The sequence below is a fragment of the Lampetra planeri genome, chromosome 20 (assembly GCF_965212315.1).
Source record: "Lampetra planeri chromosome 20, kcLamPlan1.2.h2, whole genome shotgun sequence".
In the NCBI taxonomy this organism is placed as follows: domain Eukaryota; kingdom Metazoa; phylum Chordata; class Hyperoartia; order Petromyzontiformes; family Petromyzontidae; genus Lampetra; species Lampetra planeri.
Genome location: NC_136126.1, coordinates 12,163,942 through 12,184,735, shown reverse-complemented (window position 1 = coordinate 12,184,735; position 20,794 = coordinate 12,163,942). Strand labels below are relative to the sequence as shown.

The 20,794-nt window shown below is 48.7% G+C and overlaps 1 protein-coding gene across 5 annotated transcripts in view; it reads left to right on the top strand.

Annotated features, from left to right (window-relative positions):
* LOC144724456 (ras GTPase-activating protein nGAP-like) overlaps nt 1-20,794 on the top strand; it is a 589,022-nt gene that overhangs the window by 332,678 nt on the left and 235,550 nt on the right. The window lies entirely within an intron of this gene.

The following is a 20,794-nucleotide window of genomic DNA, read 5'->3' as shown; positions in this document are numbered from 1 at the left end:
TGACTCGGGCGCCCCTTGTGTGTGGAGTCTGTGCGTTCTCTCCCCCCCCACCCCTGTTCTGCATGGGATTTCTTCCAGGGTCTCTGCTTTACTCCCATAGCTACAACAAATAAACCACAGTGGAACATCCCAGAGCTGAAGAACTCCCTGCACTTCACCCCCTACTGCGAACAACTTGACGGAACCCTCGCCAATCTCGAGACTCACGGAGCCTTTCTTGCTGGGTGAACAAACGTCATGAAATGATAAAAGCACTTCTGGAGCTGGGAAGTTCGGCGGTGGTCGACTGGCGGTTCTGTGAGAGAGACATTGCCCGGACGCGCTCTCCTACCGGACGCACGTAGCTGACGTGCGTGCGCGAGCCTGTGTCCCCCCTTACTCATGCCAAAGACACAGATTCCCCGTATAGCCTTAACAGACTGTAGGGGCAAGTGCTATTAGCGAGCACCTGTGAAGGCTGGAATGGTACACGAGGGGGTGGGTGGCCAGCACCACGCCCGACCGCCTTTGTCTCCCCGGTGGCGATGTTTACACACCGCACCAGGTCCTCATTTGAGGCTGAGTCGACCTACGGGAGGCCCAGGACCGGTTCAGATAATCGTCACCAGTGTTGACCGTGAGCGGAAATCGAACTCGGGTTGCCGGGTTCATAGCGCAGCGCGCTCACCGCTACACTACCGCTCACACACACGCACACACGCACACACGCGTGTCACTGCAACGCCCTGAGCGCTGAATGCGCATCGGCTGCTTATCCGCATCAAAATAACCGGTCTAACAACAAGTTGTTTTTCTATCCACCAGAGTCTAAGTTATATCATAAGTCTATTCAGTCGTCACGGGCTCATGGTATAGTTGATAACAAATTCACTGGAATGTTCTAAGCTGGAACATGATGCTTGGGCTTTGTTTTTTTTTAAGAATACTGTATGGACATTTCAGTGAAGCCGTTTTTGTAATGTAAGCCAGCAAACTATAGAACATTAAAATGTATGACTTAGAAATTATTATTGCGATTGGTTTAGCCTAAAATGAGTACCTGGTGCGATGTGTAAACATCGCCACTCGGGAGACAAAGGGGGTCGGGCTTGGTGCTGGCCACCCACCCTCTCGTATGCCGTGCCATTCTTAATACGTTCTCGCTTGCAGCACGTGACCCTAAAGTATGTAAGACTATACGGGGGATCTTTGTCTTATTAGCATACGAGGTAAAGACTCTTTCATCGTAAAATATAAAATATTGTAAATTTATACACAAACATTTATAGTTTTCCCCGTTGCATTTCATGGCAATGCAACTTGGACAACAATTGCGTGAAAAGTAATTGTTTTTCACGCAATAGATGTAGCATTTACTTGCTTATTTATCACACTCGTTCACCCAGGAAAGCCTCGCCGAGTCTCTACACGGGTACGGTCCCGCCAAGTTTTTTGTCGCAGGAGGCGGTGATGTCGCTGCTGCTCAGTGTGATCCAAATCAAGTCGTTTTTTGCCACGTAATGTTTCAGCATTGGGTTGATTTGGCCAATATCAGCCATATTGTTGTCTGGTTGTTAACTTTGGTGGGCAACCGGAGAACCGGGAGGAAACCCGTGCAGGGACCAGGGGGATAATGCGCATACTCCACCCGAAAAGGTGCTCGAGGCAAGAATCGAATCCAGACGCTTCTTGCTATAAAACCGCCACCCTGCCAGCCTGGAAATCTTACCTTTTATAAGTCGTGTAATGCGGTCTGTTTAGGGGCATGGGCTGACTTGATTCCAGGCGCACCCGGTGTGTCTGCAAGAGCCACATTCCGCGTCAATGATTGCCAAACTTTTTGGCCGCTTGTACGTACGCAAGTAAGCCAACCGTGCTGATGGGAGGTGCGATGACAATGCGGTGACCCCTCGGGAACCTCGATGCAAGCAGGAGTAGGTACTCTATTTTTTTAAATGATCTTGGCCTTTTGTAACGGGTGCACGCAAGATATACGTGGTTTGTATGGCGTGATGATGATGTGAAACCCATTCTTTTAAAACTTACACATCCCGCAAAATCATCACTACTGTGTTGCTGTAACAACAACAAAATCTGCACAATCAAAATTCAGTCCGCTTTTAAAGCGCGTTTATTATTTCTCAAATGCTTACGGTTCTTTTTAAATCCGCCGAATCGCTCCCTTTGCAATTCCCCCGCGAGCGAGAGGGGCTGAGGGGAACCGCGCTCGACAAAGGTCACTCTGTCCCCGCGAGTGCCGCTTCTAACCGGTTAATTCCCAGCGACAGTGACGTTCATTTCCTTGTAGAAAAGTGCATGTGTCACGCACGCTTAAAAAAATACCGCGCACACTTGTGTTGACCGAAGCTGTTGCAGATTCAAAACATTTCGTTTACCCCGTGCCTAGGGGAATGCTGCCGTGTGTGGTGTAACGGTCAGCGCGCTAGACCTGCAATCCAGCGGTCGACGGTTTGATCTCCCGGCGTGGCGGTTGAAACGAGGTCGCGAGCAGTGGGGCAAAGCGTGGGTACGCCGCCCCATCTCGTCCAAGATGCTTGGCCAGTGTGGAAGAGTAGACCAAAATGACTCGGTGGAGGGGCTCTCGAGAGCTCCCCTTTGTGAAGGCCGTTTGACCGGCAGCAAGCGATCGTGTCACGGCAGCAGCGGACTTTTCCGAAGCGCCTCGGTGAAATGCCTTTTAATATGAAAGCGACGCTGAAGGTGACCGCAAAACCATTTACCACACGCGAGCACTCGCGGTCGGGGCCACCAGAACGATTCGTGTTAGAAGAATACAAACTTATCCTTGCTGCTGCCGCTCATAATTATAATGCTGCGCTGTTGTGGACGGCCCAGCCGCGGCGGCGCAATTGCCACTTGTTGCCGAGGCCCCGCAGTCCGAATCCCGCGGCCGTCCCCTGCTCAAAGCTTCGAGTGCAGTAAAGTAAAAACATTGTGCTTTAAAGCGGATTTTAGAGATTTCGTGGTGTAATTTGCAAGGGTTGGTTCCATTGCGTGCTGCTGTCGTGGTCCGGAATTTGACAAATTTGGAAAGTTACGCACAAATGACTCGGTTGGGATTATGCATAGCAATCGTTGCCCCCCCACCCCCACTGCAAAAACTTGGCAGGGCCCTAAAAATGAGTCCTGAGACTCAGCGAGGCCTTCCTGGGTAAACAAGCAAACTAACAGAAATGATAATAATGCATGAAAACCTACAGTGCGACACGGTCTAATTTTCGTCGCAAGTGGGAGGGAGAGGCTATCAGCCCGACAGTGAACGCGTTTTTAATAATAATAATACCACGCCGATGTATGAAAGATTGAATTTGTCTTCGGCACTAAGAAGGCGCCGGGCGCTCCGCTTGGTCTGCTGCGTCTCGCCGCGGCTGATGAGCTTCTGGCGCTTCGCTCTCTCCGCGGGTATTTCTTTTTTATCCGAACCCCCCCCCCCCCCCTCGGGGCTGTCACATCGCTGCGAGGGATTGGATCTCTGTTTTCTCATTTTGCTGGATATTGTTTTTTGTGAATCAGAATTATAGTGTGGTCCAGCATATACACGGATGAGCCTCTGCAATCCTTTTCAATGACTGTTTTGTCCCATAATTGAGTTTTATTGTAAGGAGTCATATACCGTGAGTCATTTCTAAGATGCTGCTTTTAAGCATTTATTAGCAGTGCCCTGACAATGTTGGGTACCTTATTAATGATACACAAATGTGATAACTGAATAATGCAGTGTTCTCTTTATAACTTGGCAAACCCAGTTGTTACTTAGTCACATGGCACAGTTGCTTAGTCGTATTTTACACAAGAAATAACAATCTATTACATTCATGACACTTCACATCTCAAGATGTTGTGCAACTGAATCGACGTGCATATCGTACGACCGTTCACGGTAATTGCCGTCTCGAGTTTCCTGGCTGGATGCTGGTTGGGCTTCTCTCCACCGAAGCTGGCTGGGTAACTTTCTTTTCGTTCGTTCGTTTCTCAATCCGCTTGTCCTGGTGAGGTTTGCGGTGGCAGTATGTTGAGTAGGGGTTGTCCCGACCTCCCTTTCCCTTGGATGCTCTATGGTAAGAAACACATACTGCATTGAAACGGTGACAGAAGACGTTCTGGAGATGCGTAATAGATAGCGACAGCTAAGAGGTGGGAGTAACGGCTACAGACGCGGTAATTAAACTTTTCAATTTGCACTCCTATTAATGGTCACTCTTTCGCCAGAAGAGTCTTTAAATACTAGAGAATATGAAAAAAAACCTGACAATACATATTATCTTGGCATTTTTTTGTTACATAAAAAAGCAGATTACTTTTAGTGCTCAGTACAGGAGGATTGTGAGAAGAGTATAACAATGACAGCTGTCTCTTATTTTCCGTGGCAGAGGAACGACGGCTTCTCCCCTCGTCTGGATCATTTAAAACAAGAGGCACTTTTTCAGGTTCATGCTTTCTCTCAACAGAGGATGAATGAGGAGGAGAATGTTCCGGGTCCGAGAGGGACATGAGGCGGCGTTGTGATCGAGGTGCGAAGGCACTGGCTAGGTACTCGGAGGCTGATATAGAGATGCCTAACAATAACAGAATTTGGAAATCCTCAGGGTCAGGCCTCAACCCAGCTGAGTTGGTATGGCATGGAGTGAGCGGGCACGATGTATGTAGACCCACCTCATGGCGGCGGTGGTATAGTGGTTAGCACACTGCGCTACGAATTCGGCGAACAGAGGTTCAATTCCCGCTCACGGCCAACACCAGTGATGAATATCTGAACTGGTCCTGGACCTCCCCTCGACTAAGCCTCAAAGGAGTACCTGGTGCAGTGTGGAAACATCATCGCTGGGGAGACAAAGGCGGTCGTGCGTGTTGCTGGCCACCCAGCCCCTCGTGTGCTGTGCCGGCCTTCATAGGTGCTCGCAAACGGCACTTGACCTGACAGTCTGTTAAGGCTATACGGGGGGATATTTGTCTTTGGTAGTTGTGGTGGTGGTGTGCAACGGGTGGAGAGTAGATGAGCAAAGGGCTTGTGACAGATGCCACTGCCTTCTAGTGGGGGCGGTGGGTTGGGGGCGTGGAGGGGTCAAACCCCACTGGTGGCTATGTCCCCGCTTGGCGTTCAGAGTGAACGCAAAGTCAAATTGTGTTTTCTTGCTCCGTTGAGCATTGTGTGGGGCGGTGCTCATCTCCACCCCTGAGCCAGCGCTGGAACGCCCTCACGTGTGCACGTACGGTGAACTTCTATCGCACCGTACGTCGCCAACCGTGCAAATAGCAGGTGCGGGTCTTTCCGCACCCTCAGCTCTGCAAGGGGAGAGGAATGATGGGCAGTGTCGACCTCCGACTGGGATTTGACCTCAGGCCCTCTGGGGACTGCGACTGGGGTGCTCTGCCGTGGCTCCGCGGAGCCGGGGTGAAGCGAGCCGCCCCGTTTGCGTCGTGCAGATCCTCGTGGCGCGCGTGGCGTGTCTAGCCGTTGTTACCGTGCCGTGCGCTCGGTATTTCCCTGTTTGTGAGCGAAGGATTTTATTTCAGAGTTTATTCGCGTACATATTTACAGTTTGCTGTTATTGTTCTGCAGTGTTTTTTTTTTTACGGTGGGATGGGCTGCTACGTACGTATTTATTCACCTGTGTTTTCTGGGAGCCTCCCCTGTCTCTGAACTTTAACCTGGCATGAGCTACAGCCGCCCATTTGCCTCCCCTGTGATGTGTCACGAAAAATATTCTTGTTTATAAAACCCCAAACCCATTTTACCTTAACCCAATGTAAATATTTACGTGACATAAGGGACCTTGGTTGAAGATGGACGAATAGAAGATAAGACTTAACGGGGTGTTATGTGGAATGTAATCCAAACAAGACTTGTTACTTGCATCGAGTGTCATAGATTACACAAGGCATTCTCCAAGTGCTGGTATCATGCCTTACTCAATGCACTCACTTTTGCCCTTTTATAGCAAAGACAAAGATCCCCTGTATAGCCTTACAAGACTGTTGGAGCGAGTGCTGTTGGTGAGTACCTATGAAGGCCGGCACGGCACACGAGAGGGTGGGTGGTGAGCACCACACCCAGCCGTCTTTGTCTCCCTGGTGGTGGCGATGTTTTACACACTACACCCGGTACTCATTTGAGGCTGAGTCGACCTAGGGGGGTCGCAGGACCCGTTCAGATAATCATCACTGGTGTTGGCCGTGAGCGGGAATTGAACTCTGGTCGCCGGGTTCGTCGCACAGCGTGCTAACCACTGCGCCACCGCTCGCCAACGGCAATGCACATTCCTGCCTACTCAGTTCGTGCGGTCAACTCGCTCACCGCTCACCAGTCTGTCATCTCGCTCACCGCTCACCAGTCTGTCAACTCGCTCACCGCTCACCAGTCTGTTGCGTACTCGGCGGATCTTAATTTTTCGTACCAGGGCTGCCCAGGGCTGAGCTACAAAAAACATTTCTCCGCTTCCCTTCCTGCCGTGGGGGGGGGGGAGGAGAGTCGTGGGGGCCTGGGAGACCGCAGGAAATCTTCACTGAGCCACGAAGCTCTGGCAACAGGAGAAGCTCCTCCGCGCGATCTCTGTGCTGACTTTCGGGCTCCGCCGGTTCTGGGAGGAAGGCCTCGCGCTGCCGCAGCAGCAGAATAGTTGAGCCGTCATGCACTCGTTGGCCTCTTAATGAGCGCGGCTCTAGGATTATACAGGTCACGTCACTTTTATATTGCCTATATTTGAAACAAACGTGCTTTACATGAAGACACGGTAAAACAATGACAACAAATGTGTGGCATTTTCTTACTTTATTAAGGCGATATCCACGGCAATGTAGCAATCAAAATGTGTTTTCTATCAATAAAAAACACCGCCGATTTCACCATTCAAGTGTCTGCTCCTGTCTACCAGGCGGTGTGTGGCCGCTGTTATGGATTTCAAATTCCCCTCCGTGCGCCCCACTGCACGTGGGTTCAACGTGGAGTCAATGTGGATTGACGCGCGCTGTGCGGTGCGAGCCGTGATATGCTTTGGAGCTACGGGTGTGAGCCGTGATGCAGCTGGAGCTACGGGTGCGAGCCGTGATGTGGCTGGAGCTACAGGGCTTCGAACGCGGAGTTCAGTCGGACTGTGTTACTCAATAGCCTGGATTGCGTATGACCCCTTAGCTGACAATTGTCGTTACTTTTCCGGTTAGCCTAACCGAGATATCAAACGGGTAAAAAAAACTCTGACAGGTTTGCCAGAGAAGTATTTAGGAGTAAGGCAAAGGAATGGGTTAAGAAATTTAAGAAATGAGGACAACAAAAGGGGGTCACTGATGCTGTTGTGATTAAAGCAAAGGAAATCAAAATGGGAATGGGCAGGGCGTGTCACTCGGGCAGCTGACGAGCGATAAGAGACGAAGCATCTCGGGAGCGGAGACTGAGAGAAGAAGGGTAAGAGAAGCGGAGGAAGGCGGTGGGCAGCAGTAGCAGCAGCAGCAGCAGTGGCAGCGAGATGATGTCGCAAGAGTTCGGAGGTCACTGCTGGACAGGGAGCAGCTGGGGAGCGGAGGCAGTGGAGTGGAAGGGGAGAGCCCTGAGCTCGGCCGTTGGAAGTTAGAGGCTCACAGCAAAACAACTCTTTCCTATCAGTCCGAGGCTATCTCCCCTCTATTAAGCCTGTCTTCACACTACCTGCATGTGATGCGCATCGAGGTCAAAGAGCCGAACTCTCTTTCCACGCTCACTTAAGTATGGGTGGTGCTAATCTCTGTTGGGAGGCGCCTACCCCAGTGGCAGGAAGCAATATATCCACAGGGCAACCATTGTAATGCTATTGTGCATTATTGTGCATTATTATTGCCTCTATACGTTCACTGCAGATAACTCGCTTTTGAAAAGTGCGTTTTCGTGTTGTCATCTACGGCATTGCCAATGGATGTTACGCTGAACATTACCACCGCTAGATTTGTACTGTGTAATGACCATGGCCTTTCTAAAAACCGTGATCAATGGTAGACAATGTGCACGTGTGGTTGCACAGCAGGGGGTACAGCTGGTGCATCTGCCGATAATCTCAGTCGGTCAACCCACGACACCTGGGCCCGTCCCGTGACCTCCTGCCGGCGGGCCTTCGACACTTCACGTGGCCTAAAAGTGCACCTGGCCTGGCACTGGCGCCGTGGTGATGTCACCGTCACTTAGTGGCGAATGACGGCTGTGTTGGTATTGGTGTCTTTGCACGGCGGTGGCCTTGGCGATCCATCGTCGCGTCCACCCGGCGGCGCAGGCTGACTGAGGTCTCGCCCAGCGTTGAGAAATGTCACTGGGCGCGCCGTTGCATATTGTATTTTTTTTTCCATAAAAGATTCCTTTGTCGTGATTTGTGCGGGGAAGTCTAGACGTAATGCTGTATTGCCTCGTCGTGTTTTTTGACGGTGCAATATGCCACAAAGGAGTAATGGTGCCGTGGTTCGGACTGCATGCGTATTTTCAACAGGCTCGGGGAAAAACACATTATGTGTGCCCGACTCGTCTATGTGCTATTTGTTTAATGAACTATGGTCAATATGATGGAAATGCAAGGATGCGGACACTCAAGGACAAAGGCGTAGTCGTGGTGCTTTCTACGAGAAATGCGGAATGGTTGTTAAGCGCACGGGCTGAAATTCCCGGGACGTGGCGAGTCGGAAATGAAGGCAGAGGGCACGGTCTAATTCTACAATCCTCTCCCTTCTCAGTTCTACGCATTGAGATGAGTCAGGTTTACAATTGAATCGAGGGATTCTTGTTATATTTTTTTCTGGATGGAGTGGGTGGGGGGAGGGGAGGGTATTATCAAAAATAATTCCAGGGGGGCGGTTGGAGGCCTTTAGATACACAGCTAATTTAAAAGTATCTATTCTTGGAGCATTTTGAAAATGTGTCCTTTGATCTGTGAAAGGTACCACAATGTGGTCATGTCTTGATTGTCTTCTTCGTAGCAGCGTGCGTGCGTGTGCAGCATGTGTGTGCGTGTGCAGCGTGTGTGTGTGCGTGCATGCGTGTGTTGTGGTAATTAAAGCGGTGGGAACGATTCTTCCAGTGAACCACTCGACTCATCGGATACCCCTCCCCCCCCCATGCCAGTCACGAACATTCCGCCGGGCGGCCTGCGTACGCCAACTTGCATGCGGCGGGCACGGACACCGAACGTGTCGTTGTTCTGTTGTTCTCACGAGGACGAGCAAGAGGCCCCCCCCCCCCCCCTTGCTTGCTGTGAGCTTTGTGATCGTTACGTGTGCACAGCGTTACGCGCGTGGCGGGGAGCCTGCAGATCTACCCAGCCACGTAGTTTCCTTGCGGCCTGTTTGGCTGCATTGCATGCCCCCCCCCCTCCCCTGCATTGTAAAGTGCCGCCTGTTCTCAGAGGGAGATAGCATCTCAAACTATGAACTATTTTTTATTGTACCAGGTAAGGCCCACTGAGCTATGCAGCTCTTTTACAGAAGTGACCTGGCCGTCACCAATGATAGCTCAACAAAGTGGCTTATCACGTGGAAATTTATAGCAGCAAAATACTCTAAACGCGCGATGTCGATTCTAAATGTGGAGAGAAAAACCGGAGCACCTGGAGAAAAATCCACGCGACAACGCGGAGAGAGACATGCAGCCTCCAAATATACAGCAGGCGTCAGGGTCGCGATCAAAACCACGACCTCCTGCATACCGGGCGAGGGGGAGCTAACATCTCGCCACCGTGGCAGCCCTCTCCAGACGGCCACGAGTGCAAGATGAATGTGCCTCAATGCACAACGACGAGGGCAGCACATTTATTACAAGCGCTGTAGGAGGGGAAGCATCCTGGTTACGCTGTTAAAATTCTTCTTCTTGATGCGCGTTGGCTCTAATATATTAAACACATTTACAGAATATGTACACAGACACGTGTTAATTAATCGCCGTCGCGCTCGTCCGTGTAGAACGTGGATGCGAGCAGTGGCGCTCGCGTGTGCACGGAGAGAAGGCAGGTGAAGAGCGGACGCAAGTGAGGCGTGACGTCGGCGCTCTGAAATCAATTTGATGAATGCGGCATGTGTGACTCGATAGCACTCTAGGTAGATTTGTGCTTAGCGAATGATACATTTATCTTGGTTATACGCCTCGTTTTTCTACATACGAGTCTGTTGTGCACGCGCGAGAGGGGTGACCAGAGGTGATTATTATGCACACTCTTTGAAAAGCTTCATTTTACAGCCAGAGCTGAGACGTATCAGAAACGTGATCATTGTCACGTTACGTATTCCCATAACTCTGACGTTACATTTATCATCAACAGCACATTGGAAAAAAGACATACACCACGCAATGCCCAAACATCCCAAGACTGAAAAATGACCTGCAGATCGGACAAGGAAGCGGCTTTGCCCTCTACTGCAAAAACCTGGCAGGATCATCCTGAAAACGAGTCTTGAGACTCGCCAAGGCTTTATTTTTCCTGGGTAAACAAGCGGAATAATAATACTGTTGACTTAAAGCTTTCGTGACTGCAGGAATTCATGTTCTTTGAGTCTTTCGGTAAAGTTACAGAGAGGTTAAGAAAATAATGAAATGAACGAGAAACTACGACCTTTTGATCGAAACACAAGCGACCGTCATCACCCCCCTTTTTTAAATCCTTTATATTAAGTTCGCGTGCTTGCTTGCTTGCGTGCTTGCTTGCTTGCTTAGGACCGTGCAAATCTTTCGGTCGTTTTTTAACCCACTTCCCGTGATCCAATCGAGCTGACATTTTCCACACAGACTCGTTGTGTCAGACAATTATTGTTCGTGAAAAAAAATTCCCAAAATTTTACACTTTTTAGGCAAAACATTTTTATTTTACATATATTCAAATAGAACGCATTCATGGCTTTGGCTGAACGTCAGAGTGTAAGAGCCCAGAGCGTAACCCCTCCACAGGCCGTGGCGGAGTAGCGCAGTTCGTAGCGCCCTCGCTTCCCATGCCAAAGGTCGCGGGATCGATCCCCGCGTCCTCCACAGGCGAATATATTTTTAAATCCTTTATATTAAGTTCGCTGCCACGCATATAAAGGATTTATAGTGAAAAACTTTGTTTTTACGGGTTATACTTATTCCACCTGATGGCGATCGCTTGTGTTGCGATGGAAACGTCGTAGTTTCTTGTTCATTTTATTCTTTTTTTACCTATCTACGTTACTTTACCGAAAGACCCAAAGAATAATAATATTGTTGTTCCTTTGTTATATTGGCAATTCTGGAGCACAACCTTGCCATGGAAAAGGCATAAATGCCTCTTGTAGACCCTCGCATTTATACCGACCGTAAATCCATGAAGAGTATTGCATGATTATTTTTATGTAATTGCATCGTAGCATTCATGCTGACAAGCGCGCGCACAAGGTATAACCAACCGCTTGTGCGCAGCGCACTGCCTCTGCTCGTTGTCAGTGCAGCACCGCACCACATGTAGCCAACCGTGCAAATTGGTGGTTCGGGGGAAGGACGACAAACTAAACACAACAACAAGAAGAAGCAGTTCTTAAGAAATTCGTTTTCAATCGGCGTCACCCGGGCCTACATGAAGCCGCCGCAGAGGCCATAGAAAAGATGGCTGAAGTGGACGTGCCCTTTAGAGTAGAAGTCTGTGATTGCATTTCCCGTTTACAGCCCTGAGCCAATGGTGGCAATTCCTCGTTCCTATGGCGGGGGGGAGGGGGGGCTGAGTCTCTCCGTAGGACAACGAATGTCGACTTCCCCTCCACAAAGTGGTGTTCATTTTATCGACCCCGGAGGGATGCTGGTGCATGTCCCCGGCACACCGCCACGCACGAGAGCGACGTCACCATCAGTCGGTCAAGGAGAGAAACACGGACGAGCCCATTTATCAATTTGCCTTTATTGAAATACTACGATTAATATCATTGCTCATGAATAGCATTTATCAAATGTTCTTAAACAAATATATAATTGTATTGGTGAGGGAGGCCCCCGGGCCCCTTTGTGCCGCGGCCTCATTTGTGGTTCAGCTCCGCGGAGAATCCAAAGTGCACGATCGCCGAGGCGGAGTTAGAAATTCACTTTGGTTGGCGTTCACGTGGATGGAGGAAGGGAGATTGCGCTGCGTCTGGCGCCATCGGTCACCGTCAGATCCCTCTCTCTCTCCCCCCCTCTCTCTCTCTCCCCCCCCACCGTCCCTCGCGCGAGAGCTCCCATGCGGTCGTGAGTACGCTCGGCCCGTGCGGACGCAGAGGGCAGGGGGGGAGGGGGTTTTTGTGGGAGCGCTTCGAGGGGGTTAAAGGTGGCCACGTCCAGTGATTGAGGGAGAATCTTCGCCCGTGTTGCCTGCCTCGCTCCTCCACGCGTGGATAATCTCTGCCGTATACAATGCGGGCAATTATACCGCTGTGGCAATGGCACCGCCACGCTATGGCCCATGTATGGCCCACCTATGGCCATCGGCGTAGCCAATGTGTAATCTCGCCGGCGTTTCCTGAGCAAGTAATCAGCGGAGTGGGGGGGGCGCTGTCATATTTGGCGGAAGGGGGGGGGGCAGGGGGAATTTTCTCATGCTTAAGTTTGTGAACTGATTTCACGCCCATTGCTCTGATTATGGGTAAAATAAATGCAACAACAAAAATATGCACTTGAGCACCGTAACAGCTTTTAATGCTGACTGAACGATTATCGCGGTGGATGACACGCACGCGAACGTGGTCGTGCGTGGGCAGAGGCTGTGCGCCCGTTTCTTCTTGCACGGAGACGTTTCTGTGGCGCTGCCAGTGTGTTTGGGACACGATATAATGGGTGCGTTCATGGTGCGTGTTTTACGGTTGTTGTGGAACGTGAAGTGGCACGCAATGTGCAGGGCAAGTCGAGCACGTGCAGTAAATGCAGCGCGTGTGTGTGTGTGCTGCAACAGTACATCTACTTTGTGAAACATGAAATGCAATGCAGTATATCACAAGGTGCTGCGCACCTAAGACAGGAGAGTGGGAATGGGCGGCTGCACATTCACTGAATGACATCAAACACATGTCATGTCTGAGTCTGTAAATACGGTACTGCGCGTACAAATATTAACCAGAGTATTTATATGCAGGCATGTGGATTGAAGGAGGCCCTAACAAAATCTATTATAAAATCAATGTTATATTTTATGCATGCTTGCATGCTCTTATGTTTGTTCACTTTGGGCGGGTTGTTGTACTTCCCCCGCACCTCCGATTAGCACTGTCGGCTACGTACGGTGCGAAAGAGGTTCAACATATATACGGAACGCGTAGGCAACACGTTCCTTCGGAGTGGGGAGATAGGAACTTGGTTGGACAGCGCATTCGTGCACGATAGACAAATATGCACGACAGACATACAAATAATCCCTGGTGGGCAGTGTGGAACCTGTGGTTCCTACCTGTATTATATATGTGTATGTATGTTGAACTTCTTTCACACCGTGCGTAGCTACCCGTGTTAATCGAAGGTGCAGGGGACGGACACCACTTTGATGGGAGAGGTCGCACGTTTGCACTGCGAGGTGGCCAAGAGGCACCAGTACAGTCATGGATTATTGAATCCATATGTGTGGAGTGTCATCTCCTTGCATGCATGGCAATTTTTAGATGTTCCGGTTTCCTTCCACATGCCTCGCGCTCACAAGTCGAATTGTGTCAACAAAGAGCATTCTTATTGTGTTGTGTTCTTTGTATTGCATCTGTTATTGTATTTAGACAATCGTACATTAACCAACGATTTTTTGGGAAGATATGATTGTGAAGCTGGGGACAGGTGCTTATAGTTGACATAAGCTTTGACTGAACTACGAATTAGCTTCGATAAAATGCACAGTAGTGGCCGTGGTAAGGTTGCTCCCTAAAGGATGCTGTACTCCTGGATGCTGCGTGAAGATTCGCGTTCACGCATTGGGGTCAATTCCTATGTGGCGTGGGCTGTGATGTGTAACAGCTTTTGAACGAAGTTGTGATGACAAATGGAAGGTCTGCGTAACGGCAGTGGCGCACAGCGATGGACAAACAACGCAACGCCGAAAATCTCAACGCTTCTGAATCGATGACACTCGCTACCGTTGCCGTGTGCGTACACGGAACGACCTCGTGCTGACAATAGCACCTGCAATTGGGTTGATTCCACGAACGCGCGGGCCCTTGTGTTTGTTCACCATGGGCGGGGGGTGACGGGCATGCAGGAAGGGCCTGCGGATCACGGTACGCCCCACAGGCCGCCGCCACCGCCATCGCCACAACAATCGTCCGGATGCCGCCCCCACGCACTTCCTGGGCCTACGGGGCGTTGTCAGTTGCCTCGCCGATTGTTCCCCCGGCGCTGTTATTCCTCTCGCGCGGCGAGCCGGCATGCGCTTCGGATAGAGCGCCGTTCGGAGCGCAACGCGAGGCTTCGCTGTGGCTCACGCGTCCCCTTCAGCTGGCACCGCCCCGCCAGGAGATCCCCCAAAACCTTTTTGGGAATTGTGCAAAGTAGAGGTCGGTCCAAGTGACCTGCGCACCAGGCCAGATTTTTTGTTGTTGATGGAACTGGTGGTTTTTTTCCGGTTTGAACAAGCCTAGACGTACGTCAACAGGGATAAAACAGAATCCATTGGCAGGCAGTTTTTTTCTCACAATAACAACGTTGTTGTTTGCCGGTTCATGAAATAGACTCGTGAATTCTCCGTGTCTAGTCCACTATTTTGGGTGTATCTTCCTCCTCCGAGCTCTGTCTCTCTTCACCGTACCACACCTCGTGCCACGATCGCTGATTTTGCATTTACCCATTGAGTGTATTGTGTTACCTCTGTGACATTTATCGATGTCACCATTTAGAGTGCCCCTTTTAATGGAAATCCAATCATCCATCGTGCCAGAAATGATACAATTATCCAAATTGATGGTGTTCTATTGTATCAACTAATGAAGACAAATGAAGGTATGATTAGGTTGTTATGAAAGCCTTGCTAATGGATGCAATAACTGACATTATGAGCCGATGTGAAGATATAGTCTACGTGTCATGTGAAATATATGATAGATTTCTGTATTCCACAGAATCAGTTATTATACAGGGGTTACACTCATAGATCCCCACTCTCATAATTATCGGGAGGAATTAATTTAATAGAAAATAATATTTTACTTCACAGCCCTGGACATGTCAAGGAGCACTTTGTATGTTCGTAGAACTTCTTTCGCACCGTACGTAAACTAAACTGTCCTCAGAGGGAGATAACAGCTTAAACTATGAGCTACTTTTTATTTCAGCAGCTAAGGCCCACTGAGCTACGTAACTCTTTTTTTTCCGAAGCAACCTGGCCACAAATGGTAGCTCAACGAAGTGGCTCATCAAGTGGACACGTATCGCAGCCAAATACTCTAAACGTGTGATGTGGATTCTAAATGTGGAGGGAAAAACTGGAGGACCCGGAGAAAAATCCAAGCGATCACAGGGAGGGAGAGAGACGCAAATTCCAAATATACAACAGGCGTCAGGATCAGAATCAAACCCACAACCTCCTGTATACCGGGCGAGGTAGTTAACATCTCGCCGTATGTAGCCGGCCTCGCGCAGCGCTGACGCGTTCAGCCTCCGAGGGCCGCCAGCAGGGCACACGCACGAGCGGCTCGCCACTGTTGCCATGCACAGTCATAATTGACCTACAACTTACTCACTAATTGGGATTACGCGCAGCAGCAGCAGCAGCAGCATTGCCCCCCCCCCCCCCCGCTGCAAAAACACGTGGTAGGACCGCCGCCCCCTCTCCTGTAAAGAGAGTCTTGAGACTCGGTGAGGCTTTCCTGGGTAAACAAGCGTCATGAAATAATATCGCAACATTTTGTGGGGTGGATTGTTTTTCATTGTTATAATTATTGGCTGTAATTGAGCTACTCGATTCGACTTGAATCTACAGGAGACTCTCGATTTTCCGCGTGTGGTTTATCTGATTTGAGAATTAACCGCGGCCTGAGATTTTGACATAAATGAATAATTCACGGGGGTTTCCTTAAGCCCAAATACATAAATAAAGCAGTTGTACATTGTTATTCTTGGAAATGTTTATTACAAGTCACGTGCTTAAACCGAACCAATGTTTGGTCGGTTAATCCGAAATCCACGTGATCGCCTCTACAGTACAGGAGTTGCATATATTTATAACAGTGGGTAGAGTTTGATGTTGATTAGCATGGCTCTCCTAGCCACTTCGTGGGCAGACTCTTCTGCACGGAAATAGGAAAGTGTTATCACTAATCACGCGCATCGATTGGTAATTCAAACCTTTTTTCGTGGTTTTTGGCATACAGATCTGCGTAAAATGGATATCTTTGGATAATCCGCGATGTTTAATTACACTGGTCAACACACTTTTTCTGGCATAAGGTAAGGTAATGGTTTTAAGGTAATTTTGGGGTGCTGATTCCAAATCTGGCATCAGTTTTTGTCTATCACATCAGGTTTTTGAGATACCAAATATTGCATTTTCAATAAAAACTGCAGAAGAAAAATATTAAATAAATGTGGATATCTACATAAAATGATATTATAAACACACTATCCTAAAAATACAGCACCATATTTTAACACTAAAGCAGTCACTGACTCGCAACAACTTGCAATCATAAGTGACAGAGTTAAATTTGGGTAAAATCAATGAAAATGGGGTATGCCGATAGCATAAAAAAAGTTTTTCACTCTAAATCCTTTATATGCGTGGCGGCTAGAGTCCTCTCGTCCTCTGGCTTGAGATGGCTGCCACCTATGGGTTAGATGATTGCCTGCCACCATTAAGCAATTGGTAATTAAATATAATTAATTTTTTCCTAAAAAGTGTAAAATTTTGGAAAAAAATTTTCACGAAAATAAATTGTCACGCACAACGAGTCTGTGTGCAAAATGTCAGCTCGATTGGATCACGGGAAGTGGCTTAAAAAACGACCGAAAGATTTGCTCGGTCGTAAGCGCGCAAGCAAGCAAGTGAACTTAATATAAAGGATTTTAAAATGAGATGTGATAGAGCAAATCTGAGATCAGATCTGGAATCAGCACCCTGAAATTAGTCTAAAACAGCAGCAAAAGTCCAGGCCAGTGTTATCTGCGGCCATCATCCCTGTCATTAGCGTGGATTATCGAGAGTCTGCTGTGTACAGTATATATCTAGCGCACAACAGGCGAGGTGTGTGCCGTGTGGCACCTCGGTGTCAGGCTTTTGAGTATTGGCGTTCTGGCAGAATGCGAGCCTGCGTTCAGTTCGGGGTGGGGGTAAGTCAGAGGCAGCAGTTTCATTCTTGTCCTCGTGCAGACGAGCCTGCACACAGCGACACATCCTCATTACCGAATTACAACCTTATCAGCACTCTGCACGTGTCCAGACGCTCCGCATGGCCGTGCCGATTTGCATGTAATTAAGTAGATACCACACTCCCGCTACAGACAGCTGTTACTGACTAATTGTTAAAGCAAAGGTTGTTTAGTATGAAAGTTGTTTTAACATTAAAATAACCGTGCAATATTTTTTGTGTAATAATTTTTTTTGCGAAAAATGAAGCATTCATTTGAACACGCTGGATGCATCTCATTCAACGTGATTTGAACTCTTTAATAAGTTAATACCTCAGTGGGCTTTGCCTGGTAGGATGGGGATGGTTTAGTTTTACGTGTTTGGGTGATTTGTCAAGCCTTTCTTGTACGTTGCACGACTGATGTGTTTGTAGTGTTTGTTGTTGTAACGTTCTTACCCCGTGCCCCTACTGGGCGGCATCTGTGAAAAAGAGCTTTATAGCTCATTGGATTCCTCCAGTATAAACACACATTCTGCTTCTAATAACCAAGCCTACGAGGAGAGTCGTCCATGCCCTGGGGATGTGAGATTCCCACCACTAGCTCCGGCCGACAGAGGTGGGGGGTGAGCACAGTTTGACGCAGCGATACGCAAATTTACCCTCCCCTTTGAGAATAATTTTTTTCAGCTTCCCTTAAAAATCTTTTATTTTGTGAGTATTGCAAGCAGAGTAATTTTGTGAGCGCCATGGTGGCTTTCACTTCCATAACATTTTTTTGATGCGATTCAATTGGCAATCCTGTGCAGATGTTTCTTGAAAAGTGTTCACTACATGGCTTTACATTTCTCACAGCAACCCAATAGGTCCATCACATCACACACGATATCAGTGGCACTCGAAATTTAGGTTTAGTTTAATAGTTTTAGCTTAGTCCCAAGTGGATCTTTCAGCATGGTTATTTATTGGAATGTTTGGCTGACTCCTTTTCAAAAAGTTACTCGGCAGTACATGGGGAACATCCACAAACACGAGGATCTGCACAAATGGATTCACAAATCCAATTCCTGCACTGCCATCGCCTAGTCACCTCTCACCTCCGAAAGCTGCGTGATCCACTGACCGTTGCCGAGATTGAGGCCCGTGTGAACGCTGCCACATGCCTGCATTGTTGTGATGAAACTAGACCACATAGATTTTTGCAAATCAAGTGACTGAGTGCGGGTGGGGAACTGTGGCACTGTTCAGTATTGCATTATGATATTTTATGATCCTTATTCAGGTTCATCCTCAAAAGCAATCGCAACGTCTGTGACAATTGATATCTTGATGTGGCCAGTCCCTCCAATCGATTTCCGCACCATAAAACGATTACTTGAAGTGGTGGTGGTATGTCACCTTGGGAGTGTATCGTTTAGCACGCTGCGCTGTGAACCCGGCAGCCCGAGTTATCGCTCATGGCCATCACCTGTGACGATTATCTGAACCTAGTTCTGGGCCTCCCCTAGGTCGACTCAGCCTAAATTGAGTACCTGTTGGAGTGTATAAAAGCATCGCTACTGGGGAGACAAAATTGGTTGGGCGTGGGGTTGGCCACCCACCCCATCGTGTGTACCGTGCCGGCCTTCACAGGCAATGGCGGAGCCAGGATTTTCAGGTAGGGGGGGCAACCCCTCCAGCAATGAAAATGATCGGAGTTGTTGGTATGTAAGGACTTGTCCCTTGCTTTTTATTCGACACGTGTGCGGCGATGGCGCAGCCATCGATCAAGGGTCAAATTCGAACCATGTGTGATCGGCATCGCGCTCGCTGAAGGTGTTGATGCCTTCAGGGAAGTCGTGGACTGTATACGCAAATGCGCACAATTCTGTGAGTCACTTATAACCGCTTTGCCGTTACTTATTGTCAATTATGGACTCAGACTATTCTCCTATCATCTCATAGAGTCTCTGGCACGTAATAATATGCTACACAGTGGCAGTGGGGTTTGAAAAATGCTGATTTATTACTAATAAACACCAATGATCCGATCGAAATTAGGGATTTTGATCAGATCATTGGGGGGGCAAGTGCCCCCCCCCCCTACTAGCTGCGCCAGTATTCACAGGTGCTCGCTTAACAGCACTTACACCAGCAGTTTGTTAAGGCTATACGAGATATGTTTGTCTTTTTATGTATGTATGTTAAACTTCTTTCCCACCGCACATAGCCAACCATTTCTTTGGTTTGTTACCATTACCGATGGTGAGTCAAAGGCAGCCACGCGTGTGGTTCTGTATTCACTGTCCCATCATTTACCATGATGGCTTGACACGGGCAACAATTATCTAAATAGTCGTATAAGGCTATACAATTAAGCATTGTTGTGTGTGTCCCAGTGCACGTGAGTCTTCACTATGTATACATGAAACATTGTGAGTACTGGGCTCTGTTAATTTCCATGGGTGCGCTTTGGTCAGAATGGATATTCGACATTTGTATGGTTGGGACCAGACCACGATTCAATTTTGACCAACTACTCCTGTAGGTCACTTAATATTGTTTGAACCATAACAGCTAGACTGTTCATTAATGCGAATGGGAACATTTCTGGGTTAAGCAAAGCAATAATGTCGTGAAATATATTAATTTCAAGAGTGTTCGACACTTACCAATAAGCACAATTCTCACATAAACTAAACAATTTTTTTTATACTTTACCAGGTAAGGACCACTGAGCTATATAGCTTTTTGAGCAGCAACCTTGCCAAAAACGATAGCTCAATGCAATTGCTTGTCATGTCGACATTTATAGCAGCCACATACTCTAAACGCATGTTGATCCTAAATATAGAGGGAAAAACCTGAGGACCCTGAGAAAAATCCACACGACCACAGGGAGAGAGACACACAAACTCCAAATATACAGGCGTTATGGTCGGGATGGAACCCACAACCTACTGTATACCAGGCAAGGTAGTTAACATCTCCTGGCCACTGCGGCGCCCTAACATCGTGGTAGCGTACAGCGTTGAGCTCCTACAGTTTTTGATGCCGGCTCCTTCAAGACGAGCGCTGAGCTCACAGAGGGAGGCGTGCGGAGGGAGGGCCGGGGGGGGGGCCTGCACAGTTGGTGGTTTTATTTTTTGTGGCTGTTCGCAAGGGAGCTCTTGGCCCTTTACTCTCCCCGCAGGCTTAGATGTCTCTCTCTCTCTGCGCTTGCATCAATACAAGCCAAACACCCCCCCTTCCCCCAGCTGCCTTGGGCACACTTACAGCAGGCGGGCAGGCTGGGAGCTGACAGCGCAGAGTGGGACGGAGTCCCGGAATGGAGTGTCGTCCAAACCCCGATTAGAAATCCCTCGCGGCGCCAACAGGATGCGGGGAACAATCGGTTTTGCTGCCGTGTTAATGTGGCTCCGAAGTCGCCCACGGTGGTCGTGACTCTCCGTGTGGACGTATTGGCGGTACACCGGTGCAGCGTATGACACACCCGCTCTCATAAAACAGTCTCAAATCACAATTTTAACCGGCATTCGTCTTGTGACTAAACTGATTTTGACGCACCGCCACCCCGCAAGATGTT